The following is an 11,690-nucleotide window of genomic DNA, read 5'->3' on the forward strand; positions in this document are numbered from 1 at the left end:
GGTCCCAGCTGACTGCAACAGGTGATCCTGCAGGTCCCATTTGTGAATATGGAAGCTGTGCGACTGCAGTCAGTGACAGGAAGTTATAGGGTGAAGATGACAGGCTTTAGCTTCTGTGTTTGGGTCTGACCTTTTCTGCTTGTGTCTGAAGGTTCATAAATCCTCTAATTTAGTGATTAAGACATGATGTGACTGTAAGATTTAGACAGCACACAGGTCATAACTAAACAGAGGGAAGAGATATAGACCACCCCATCTCCTTAGTCTCTACAGCCTTAAAGATACGATGGTTGACTCTAAGTACCTAACCTGGAGCAAGTATACACTCACTTTGAGAGGCCTCAAACCTGAAATGCAGGATGTCAGACACTGGTCATCCAAAATCCTGGTGGACTTAGAGGAGGGAAAAGCTTCCAGGGTTCAAAAGCACCAGAAAAATTCCAACATATATAGAATTTTACGGCAAATGTATTAATTTAGAAAGTCATACATTTGGATATGAAAGACTGGAGGCAGTGTGCCAGTCCCAGGAATAAGTCAGTTATCTAATAATTCAGATAAATTGGCAGAAAAGTGTTTCTAAACATTGTGTATTGGAGTCTGTGGACTCCAAAGAATACACTGGTGTTAAAGCTGCATGGAAAGAATTTCCAGAAGATGGAAATGAGGTTAGGATACATATAAAGTGACACTTCACTACTAATCATGTAGTTCAGCAATTATTATATGGGAAAACACTTTTATTACTAGATTTTACTGATGATAAGCTGATACTTGAAAAACAGTATGACAATTTAAAGTGTATTTCAGACCAATGGAACCAAGCCTTGGGGAACTTGGATTTGTAAGTCTCCCATTCCACTCAAACACTTCTAGCCATGACAGATTTTACAGCATACAGTATTCTACATTGGCTGGTCTGTGAGAAACATAATGAAAATCATGAACTTACTTAAATTTTACCAGTGAATCATTAATCACTTCTAAGTCCAGAGTGGGAAGTCATCCCCTGTAAAGTCAAGGCACTATTTGCACAATCAAAGATTACCTCCACTAAAAGTATTAGAATTGGGCCTTTTATCCTTGATCAAATGAAGTAGAAAGATTGCACCAATTCTGTGATAATTACGTGATTGAGTCATGTGAGTAATAATTCAGTCATCTTCTAGCTATCTAATTTGTGGCTAATACGAGCTATTCATCATAAGGATTCAACTCATAAATCACTCCCTATTCATGTGGGAGTTCTTCACACTGAAGAAAGACTATTTAATGATGTGATTTTGGTGCTTGTCATCTTTTCAGAAGGTAGCAAGTTAGTGGAAAAAAATAAATTGTCCCACAGCAATTTCCTTTTGTCAACAAAAGAAATTCTCACTTAGGCATATAGAATCATAGAATCATAGAATAGTTAGGGTTGGAAAGGACCTTAAGATCATCCAGTTCCAAACCCCCTGCCGTGGGCAGGGACACCTCACACTAAACCATCTCACCCAAGGCTCTGGCCAACCTGGCCTTGAACACTGCCAGGGATGGAGCATTCACAACTTCCCTGGGCAACCCATTCCAGTGCCTCACCACCCTCACAGTAAAGAACTTCTTCCATATATCTGATCTAAACTTCCCCTGTTTTAACCTGTTACCCCTTGTCCTGTCACTACAGCCCCTAATGAAGAGTCCCTCTCCAGCATCCTTGTAGGCCCCCTTCAGATACTGGAAGGCTGCTATGAGGTTTCCACACAGCCTTCTCTTCTCCAGGCTGAACAGCCCCAACTTTCTCAGCCTGTCTTCATACAGGAGGTGCTCCAGTCCCCTGATCATCCTCATGGCCCTTCTCTGGACTTGTTCCAACATTTCCATGTCCTTTTTATGTTGAGGACACCAGAACTGCACACAATACTCCAATTGAGGTCTCACAAGAGCAGAGTAAAGGGGCAGGATCACCTCCTTCAACCTGCTGGTCACACTCCTTTTGATGCAGCCCACGATAGGGTTGGCTTTCTGGGCTGCAAGCGCACACTGAAGCCGGCTCATGTTCATTTTCTCATCGACCAACACCCCCAAATCCTTCTCCTGAGGGCTGCTCTGAATCTCTTCTCTGCCCAACCTGTAGCTGTGCCTGCGATTGCTCCGACCCAGGTATAGGACCTTGCACTTGGCATGGTTAAATTACATGAGGTTGGCATCAGCCCACCTCACAAGTGTGTCAAGGTCCCTCTGGGTGGCATTCCTTCCCTTCAGTGCATTAACCGAACCACACAGCTTGGTGTCATCAGCAAACTAAAATATATATACAACAGGAGAGCAGCTAGTCTACTTTTTCAGAAGGCTTTTTTTCCCCCTCTTCTCCTTAAAAAAAGTTCACATATATTGTTCCTCTTCAATCTTCTTTTTCTCACTTAAGATTTAATTATAATGCTGTAACTTTGTTGTTTCCTTTCTCCTGACCTCATTGACCCATTTAAAGATCTTGGTTTTAACCTCTCTAAGGTTTACAATACCTTACAATTGTTACCTGTATTCGTAACCACTGTAAAGTGGCCTTTAAGCAGATGAACAGGGAAAAAATAAATTACCTATGGGGTGCCCAACACTTGGATTTGAACTCCATGACTGATTCTCAGAATACTCTCGTTCTCACCACAGCCAGCTGAGCAAGAATAAACAGCTTTTAGATAGGCAGAGGTAGGTCAGACAGTAGGCAGACAGTACTTGGCAATAAGCATGCAGAATTGCACAGCAAGGTTAAAGGATTTACTTTCAGGGATAGTAGACAACATAAACCTCTTGGCCCACCCGGTTCAGTCCTTTGCTATTGTCAGTAACCTGTTTATATAGACCTTTCCTACAAAGCAAAGTATCAGATACCTGCTAATAAGATGGGGGGGGGTGGGTGGGTTGAGGGGGAGAGGATGTTTCCTAGCATATGGAGACACTGTCAGGGCACGTAAAAATTTCAGCTTTATGTGGCAAAATTACTCACTTTCCAACAGCTATGTGACAGGGAGCAGCAAGGGTGGGCTAAGTCTCAGGGGAAACCAGCTGGGAGCTGAGGGTGAGAAGGCAGGGACACTGCCCACACTGAAATGGACACAGTCCCACAGTACCTGAGCAAGAGGAGCAGAACAGGTACAATGATGGTAACCAGGTTCAGCCAGCAGCTCACATTTCCAGACAAGCTCAGAGCAATGAAGCAGGTCTGAGATCAAGCCAGGTTGTCAAGACCAAGTGACAAAATCAGGGTCTTTATCAACCAGGTACAGGAATGGCTCAAACACAGATTAGGCAAGGATTGCGTATGAGCTTCAGATGAAAAACTACTCCTAAGCAAAGAGTACCTGCACCATATTTAAGCTGCCTTCAGCCCAAACAGCAAAATCCACAGGGGGGTGGAGGTTGTGCACTCTGAGCCCTGACACTCTGAAAGGGTCTTGGACTCCTGTTGTGCTACAGGTCTGTCTGCACTACATAATGAAGTGGCTATACAGAGACGTCTGTTCCTCACAGGTGAATTAGCCCTGCTTCTCAGCCCTAGATTTTCAACATTGCTAAAAAGCAGTAAGATGAGTTAGCTATGCCCTCGGGAATCAGTGCTGTACATAGGTGAATGCAAAACCTATGTATCTGTCCTACATGGACAGAGCTACCTATATGTTATTCCTCACTATGGCTATAGCAAGCTACCTGGAGAATGTTAAATCAAACAGCTTGGCAGAGTTCATTCAAGATATGACACTTCTGACAGAGATTAAAGAGGATGTGGGTCCCCTCAGTTCTTTCCTTACAAAAGCATATACTGCATGGGCCAATGTCACATCCTTCTGCATTGTGAATACATTTGTATTGTGCTACAGTATGCTATTAGAGTTCTTATTGTCTTGAATGGTCATTGTAATACAGATGTTTTGAAATAACTAGTTCACAGAAACCAGCTTAAAAGTTATATCTTCCTTTTTCATAGCCTACCTGATGTTCTTTTTGTATTCATTATAGAATTATAATAAAAATCCTTTCAATCCAAGATTAAGAATACCAAAAACGTACAAGCCTGAGCAAGGCAGAAAAGAATTCATGAGTGGGTACCAGGGAAAATCCTGCCAGATCTCTTTAACAATCAGGCTAGTAGTAGCGCATGTGGTGGATGTGAATGGGGTTAAATTTGTGATAAATTATCAAAGCTATGACTGAAATGACAATATGGGAGGTTGCTTGAACAGATTGCTACAGATCTCTACAGTTTGCTTAGGAAAAGATGGAAAGAAAACAAGGAGGAATTTTTGGACTGTTTGTAACAACATTGTACCTATTCCATCCTGAAACCAGGGGAAGGTGAGTGAAAAATTGGTTTAAAACATGCACAGGAAGATAAAAGGAGCAGTGATATAATAGGATACCCATTAAAAAACCTCTTGCTCAGGGAGAAGGGGCTTTCTGCAGCACCAGACTGTGATGGGCTGACCTTGGTTGGCTTTTGGGTGATCACCAAGCTGCTCTATGCTTCCCCCTTCTCATAGGACAGGGGTGGAAAAACAGGACAAAAAAGCTTGTGGGTTGAGATAAGGATAGGGACATCACTTAACAATTACCATCACTGGCAAAACAGACTCGACTTAGGGAAACCTCTTTAGTTTACTGCCAGTTAATCAGAGTATGATGATGAGAAATAACAGCAAATCGAAAACCAGCTTCCCCCTACTCCTCCCTTCTTCCTAGATTCTACCTCACTCTCAACCCTTCTACCTCCTTCCCACACCAGCAGTGCAGGGGGTTATTGACAGTTCATAATGCTTTGTGTGTCTGCTGCTCTTTCCTCCTCACACTCTTCACCTTACGGCTTTTCCACAGACTGTGCTACTTAATGGTGTACTCAAGCAAGATTCCCCTATAGGATCACAGCTCCTGCCAGAAGCCTTCTCTAGCTACTTGAGTTAATAAAGAGTTAAAAATCTCCATAGCTGTAAATTAACTGTAAATTTTAATGATCGAACTCACAGTAGATTTGTGGAAAATATCTTCCTGTATTTCTGCCTATCAATCACCTTATAATTCAAGTAACAGCTGCTTGCTTGGCAAGCCACCTGCATATCTTCATTTTACCACCCATAACACAGGAATGACTTGTCAGAGGCCAGACTTCATCTCTTCTAGGACTGGTTCCTGAAATATCATACCAGTTCTGTTCAATAAAGAACAAACTGCTCAGCAGTCACAATTATCTTCTACACAACAGAAGTGGGGCAGTCTACTTAAGTTCATTGTCTATACCCCAACTCCTGGATCTCTGTAAATGATTCTCATTAGTTAAAATGAACCAAAGTTTCCCTCATGGATATTACTTTTTTCTTATAAATTTTCTGAATTCATATTGCCACTAGACATGGGCAGAAAAGCTTTGGAATCAAATAAGTTCTCAATTTTCATAATACCAGCTATACAACACCAATGGCATTTTGGGAGGAAGATATTCCTGTATTCCCCTCATCTTTATCTTTTTTTTGCCTTTTCTCTTTTATCAAGTCTTCTAGCAGAAAAACAAAAATGTAAGATACACTGAATTCCACATGCAGCAGTTATGACACTACAACGTCTTAACTTACATATGATCCCATCATAATCTTTATTTCTAGACATTTTAAAGGAGCCACTTCATTCACTATTATTAATAAACGGCAACTATATACCACATTTGCTGAGATACTTGCATTAATGAGATTTAGCTTAATCTGACACTTTTCTCGTATTCTAGTACGCTAATTAAGCAATCCGTACTTGCTTGCTGGGCTTTACCTCTGAAATCAAAGCAATTTGGAGCATGTTACCAGTTCTGTGTATCACATATTGCAAGAACTATTCCATAAGTGAATATTTCTTTTCTACACCAGGGCCATCAGCTTGCACTTAGCAATTCAAGTGGCAAAGAAAGTAAAACCTCGAGGAGTACTTTTGTCATGGAACATTCTCTCATCAGCCCACACCCAAACACAAGCTGCCACCCTCAAATGACCTAGTGGCATTCTCCACCTATGAATTTTGACACCCCATAATACCTGTGAAGAAACTGGCTTTTCAGTATCCCTTTTAGACTATTTAGCACTGAATTACTTAGCTAAGTTCTCAGGGAATGGCCTGTCTGCTCTTCCTCAGCTGTTATATTAAACATAATGCATTAAACAAAATGTGAAATGTCAGGTTTTCCTCAAAGACATTTAAAGAAAGGTGAAAAGTAAAACACAAATTAATTTCTACAGCATGCAGACTTACTAGAAGCTGACACTAGTATTCAGAAGGTCTCCTATATGAATAAATTAATACCTATTCAATCCAGTAAGAAAAAAATCTGTATCAGCTTCTCTGGACAACCCAGTTCAAAGGAAAAAAAACCTTTTGCATAATAAATCTATTCCAAAGACAGACATTACTACTTCCAAAGTGCAGAACACAAACTCATTCATGCATTTCTAATACATTTCCTCCACATTTGTTAAGGAACCTAAATGCAAAAGATCTTTTTTTTCCCCTTTATGGACTAGGAATTTGTATCTTCAAACTATAATTTTGTTTCCATGCTCTTTCAGATATGAAAACTTCTCCTACACCACATCAATAATATAATTATACCTTAATGATTCTCTTATTAGAAGGAATTGAAGAATTGAAAAGACAATTACATTGCCTTTTACCAGCTTCCTTGCTAGGACAGAGTACACGGGGATGTGTTTCTAGCTACAATAATTACCTTAATTTTGTAGGAACATAAGATTGCAGTGTAATCGCCTATTACTAATGCAATTACTCTGAAGAAATGGCTCACAAAGAGATGTGTCAGGGGTGCTTCTACATCAGCACAGATTGAAGTAATTTAATAATGAGTCACATTTGGTCTCTGAAGTGGGTAATACTGAATGGCAAATATCCACACTATAATGAAGACTTATGAAAGCATTATTTTGGGGTATGCTTATAAGGTGGCTACTGGGTTTTGCAAATTCACTACATACCTCTTCTTTTCTCACACATACGAGCAGTATTTTTAACAATTTATGCTGTAGTAGAGGCCCCAGATGGAATCAGGGCCCCACTCTGCTAGGTACCTGCTCAGGGTTTGATATTCCTTGCTCTTTCTAAATGCCTGACTCCTGAAGTATAATTACTTCAAACATGTGTGTATATATATATATATATATATAAAAATATATATAAATAAAATATTTTGGATGGATTCTGGACTGATCTCTAAACTAAAGGAAAACCAATATGGAATTTTATCACACAGGGTTAGAACTTCAAACCCAAAGTCCACTGCTGACGATAAGCAATGTGTACAGTTTAGAAGGCACTACAGAACATATACTTCATCTTCCCCAAACACTTCCCACACTTTCTTGTACATTTCACATGTGAATCAAGTGATTCAAAACAACACCATGCTACAGAAAGAAACATCAAGTAAATCTTTGAATTGGCAGAATATTAAATACATATATGACCTTCATAGAGGATCCCAAAATAACTCCAACTTAAAAAAAAAAAACTTCTTTCATAATTCTAAAGTAAGTCTGATGAATGCAAGCCTGAGCATTTAAACAGGGGAATTTAATATCTCTAAGAGGGTGAACACACATGCCTGCAGTTTACCTCAGCATCTGTTAGCATTCAGTAGTTAAGGGTTCTAAGAATGACATATCACAGTATCACAGTATCACAGTATGCTAGAGATTGGAAGGGACCTCGAAAGATCATCTAGTCCAATCCCCCTGCCGGAGCAGGAACACCTAGATAATGTTACACAGGAATGTGTCCAGGCGGGTTTTGAATGTCTCCAGGGAAGGAGACTCCACAACCTCCCTGGGCAGCCTGTTCCAGTGTTCCGTCACCCTCACTGAGAAGAAGTTTCTTCTCAAGTTTAAGTGGAACCTCTTGTGTTCCAGTTTGTACCCATTACCCCTTGTCCTATCATTGTTTGCCACTGAGTAGAGCCTGGCTCCATCCTCGTGACACTCCTCCTTTATATATTTATAGACACGAATAAGGTCACCCCTCAGTCTCCTCTTCTCCAAACTATCAAGGAGAAGAAATATTTTTCCGTGTGACATAGGTGACTAGAAAAAGCCCCAAAGGATGAGATTCATGCAAAGGATAGATGGCATAATCTACTGGTTTTCCTTTCAAAATTTCTTGAATATGCTAATATATAGACACCCAAAGCCTTGTACTGCAGACGTAATTTATTGTCTCCATAATATCTGATTAATTATGCAGTTTTTTGAAGATCCATTTTAATTAGGTTAGGTTCCTGGCTCACACTATCCTATCTAGAAGACCCTTTCAGAACTTTACTCTTTGAATGGCTAGGAAAACTTACTTTCCATTCTACATTCAAGTGATACGTATCTTTTAACAGTTTCTATCCCTTTTCAGTATTTATGCCCTGAATTTATTTACAAAGAGGAATCATATCTCCTTTCAGGTTTTATTTGTCTAGAATAAATCAATCTCCTTTGTTCTCTCCATTTAAAGACAGATATTCCATTCTCTCGTTCATCCCAGGAGCCTTTCCAAGAACTGCATCTGTTCCAAATTAAGTTTATATTTCTTGAACACAGATGACCAAAACAGTACACAGTGTTCCAAATTTAGATTTAGCAGTATTTTATAAAATAAGACATTTTTTTCTCTCTACTAGAACTATCTTTTCTAATATTCTCTAGAAAAGCATTAAGCTTTTCCATAGCTGTATGAAATCAATGAATACTGGTAGCTTAGAGTCACCTCTTGATTCACCAGTTAATTTTTTTTGCTTCCACTTGTCTCAAGCTGATGCAAAACAAATATAGAATTAGAAGCTATTTTGTACACATCACTACTTTCCTCCAGATACTATTCTTTCTGAGATGTTTCTCTCATACTTCCGTTTACTTTCATGTTCCTCTGCATACTGCTCTCTATTAAAACTGGGGCTCCTTTGACATTTGCCCTTTTCTCTTTCTGTCCAAATATGTCAGCTTCTCAAATGGGACAAGTAATCTAAAAAGAGAAGGGTTCTCCTGTCAGAATGTATTCCAATTTTTTTAATCTATACACTGACAGGGAAACATTTAATCCCTAATACCCTAATGAACAGTTGACTAAGTTTGATGACACCTGCCCTAATCAAACAGGGAGAGATTCCAAATGTAACTAATAGGGAAGGCATCAGATAGCAACTTTCAGTCCTTATGTAAAGATCTCATGGAGTGGTTTGTATTGTGTTTTGCTTCTCTCATCCAATGTTACGTATATATGAGAAATTTAGTTCCCTGCATAATTTTTATTCTGTACCGATCCACACCTCTAAATAAGATCTCACATACCACATTGCAACATCCTTCAGTGGAAATGCATGATTATGAGTCTAGTGATACCTCTTAGCAGCGTCTGAATTCCTGAATTTCAGAGACCTCTCTGAAATAATTTCAATGTGCTGAGCCCAGATCTCTGCACTGAAGATCTTGACAACAGTTTACCAAGCTTTTAAAATACTGCCTGATATATCCATAGGTTAAAAATTAAATAGAAAAAAGACATTTGATGAGAATGTTTGCTTTCAGTAACTTTTCAATTGTACCCAACAAAATAATGTCTATCCTTACTTATTTTTAAAAGAGTAATATTCCTTGTTCTTTTCAGATGAGACTGACACATTGCCAGTTTCAAAAAAGTCTTTGTGTTTTCTCTGTAAGGTTAAAATGAAAGTAGTTCATGGAATTATGAATCCATGGGCTTGCTTAGTTTTTAATTCCTGCTTGTTTTCTCATAAATATGAATATATCTATTTCTGATATACCATAATTTCATATTCAGAAATTGAACAAATTATAAAATACTGTAAAAAGAAATAAAGATCCATTACCAAGAAGAGCACAATAGTTGCTATAAAGAGAGCTGTCCCTGCTTAATTTCTTAGCTATCCTTCTCCTTTTAATGTATTTATTTGCTGGGGCCAGGGTTTCTTTTGCTAGATGAAGCAGCAGTGATTGAAAACAATTCCACTTAGTTCTTATTCATGTAAAGCCATTTAAAGAAGTTCCATTCATTAGTATCTAATTTCCAGGACCCTTGTATGGAATAGAATGTCAAATTATCAACTAATTTGAAAAGCATTTTCTCCCTAATACAGTTCGCACATGTTCCAATTCTATTCAGCTAGATTTTTTCCTTCTCAATCTTTTCTGTACAGAACTTTTTATGCCAACCCCTTGACCCTCTCAGGACTGGATTTCTGGTGCCCTTTTCACCAAGACAGTTTTCACCTTTGTTACGAAACAAAACTTTTCTTTAGTACAAAAGGACTACCCTTAGCTAATAAAACTGGTGCGTCTTTCCTCCCTGTTTCAGGAAGAAATCTGTGGCTGTGTCAGTGTTGTTCTCAAATAATTTTACAATGCAAAAAGCATTACATGTAAGAGCACAAAGCTTTTAACTTTCCTTATTGACTATGTAACTCTCTTTTACAGAGTTTTTGAGGTTGCTAACAATTACAGAAATTGCTTCTGCTAGGCTCGTCTGTTACAGTATGTATTATCAACTTCTGCTTTGCATTTATCTTTTGTTATCAGAATATAATTACAATCCTAGTCACCACACAGCCTGGGAGTGTTTTTTACAGGCAAGCTTATCACATCTGCAACATAAAAAATATTAAATCAGATTGGTTTTACTGCTGCATAATGAAAAAGATAATTAATTTCAGCTTTTTACATCTACTAGTTGGTTCTTACTGCCTCAGTGTAAACTCTTACACATTCTTGTGCCTTGTATTTTTTTTATTATCAAATAGATATTAACTTCATTTATGCCTGTTTCGTTTATACAGTGACTTCAAAATTCATGCAGAAAATGCAGAAACCTTCCTTCAAAGCTTCTTAGCTGACACTCTGAGTGAAGGTCTCAGCATTATACATCATGTCTATCATAGATGAGAGCCTAGGGATGTCGCTCAAAGCTGTAGATCATTTCTGCATTTATTTCCCATACAATGCTATTTGTATTTCTCCCCTGCACTTCTACCATTTACTTTTGGTAATAGAATTTTCATATTTTTCCCTCTCTAATCCATTTTAATTCTCTGCATTTTTTCCTTTAAATTTTCCCTGTGAATTTTTTACTTTTTATTATTTTCCAACCTCTTAACTTGTCAAAATCTTATTATTTTTCTTCTTGGTTTTTTTTTTCGCATATTTGAGCTCATTTCTCTTTTGGGCTTAATAACTTGCCATTTTATATTATGGCATTGCCTCCTGCTGTGTGTATTCAACTCAAGATGCATGTGAAGATGAGCCTGTATTACTCTAAATTCAGTTTTTCAAGGATTCTAACAGTTCCTCTTACAATGTATTTTCTTTTGCTACTCCTCCCAATAATCTTTTATTTTGCATTTCTATTTCACATTGCTATTTTTAATCCAGATTTATGTCACAAATCCTAATCCTATTTTCTTGCTTACTAGTATTAATCCTACTGAACCTCAATGCCAATGGAAATTTTAGTGAGTTGATTTCTGAGATTTGATTTCAAGGCATGGTAAAGGCTTGATATATTTCAAGCCAATATAAGCTGCTTTCTTCTTTCCTTCATGCTTTGCTTCCTCATGGATTGTCTATTGACTCTACAGCCCTTATGTGCCCTTCTGATTTAAGACTTCCTAGTAATTC

Source organism: Pezoporus flaviventris, unplaced genomic scaffold, assembly GCF_033815535.1.
Source record: "Pezoporus flaviventris isolate CSIRO_AGI_PZ_B2104156 unplaced genomic scaffold, CSIRO_AGI_Pfla_v1 ptg000036l, whole genome shotgun sequence".
Lineage (NCBI taxonomy): Eukaryota > Metazoa > Chordata > Aves > Psittaciformes > Psittacidae > Pezoporus > Pezoporus flaviventris.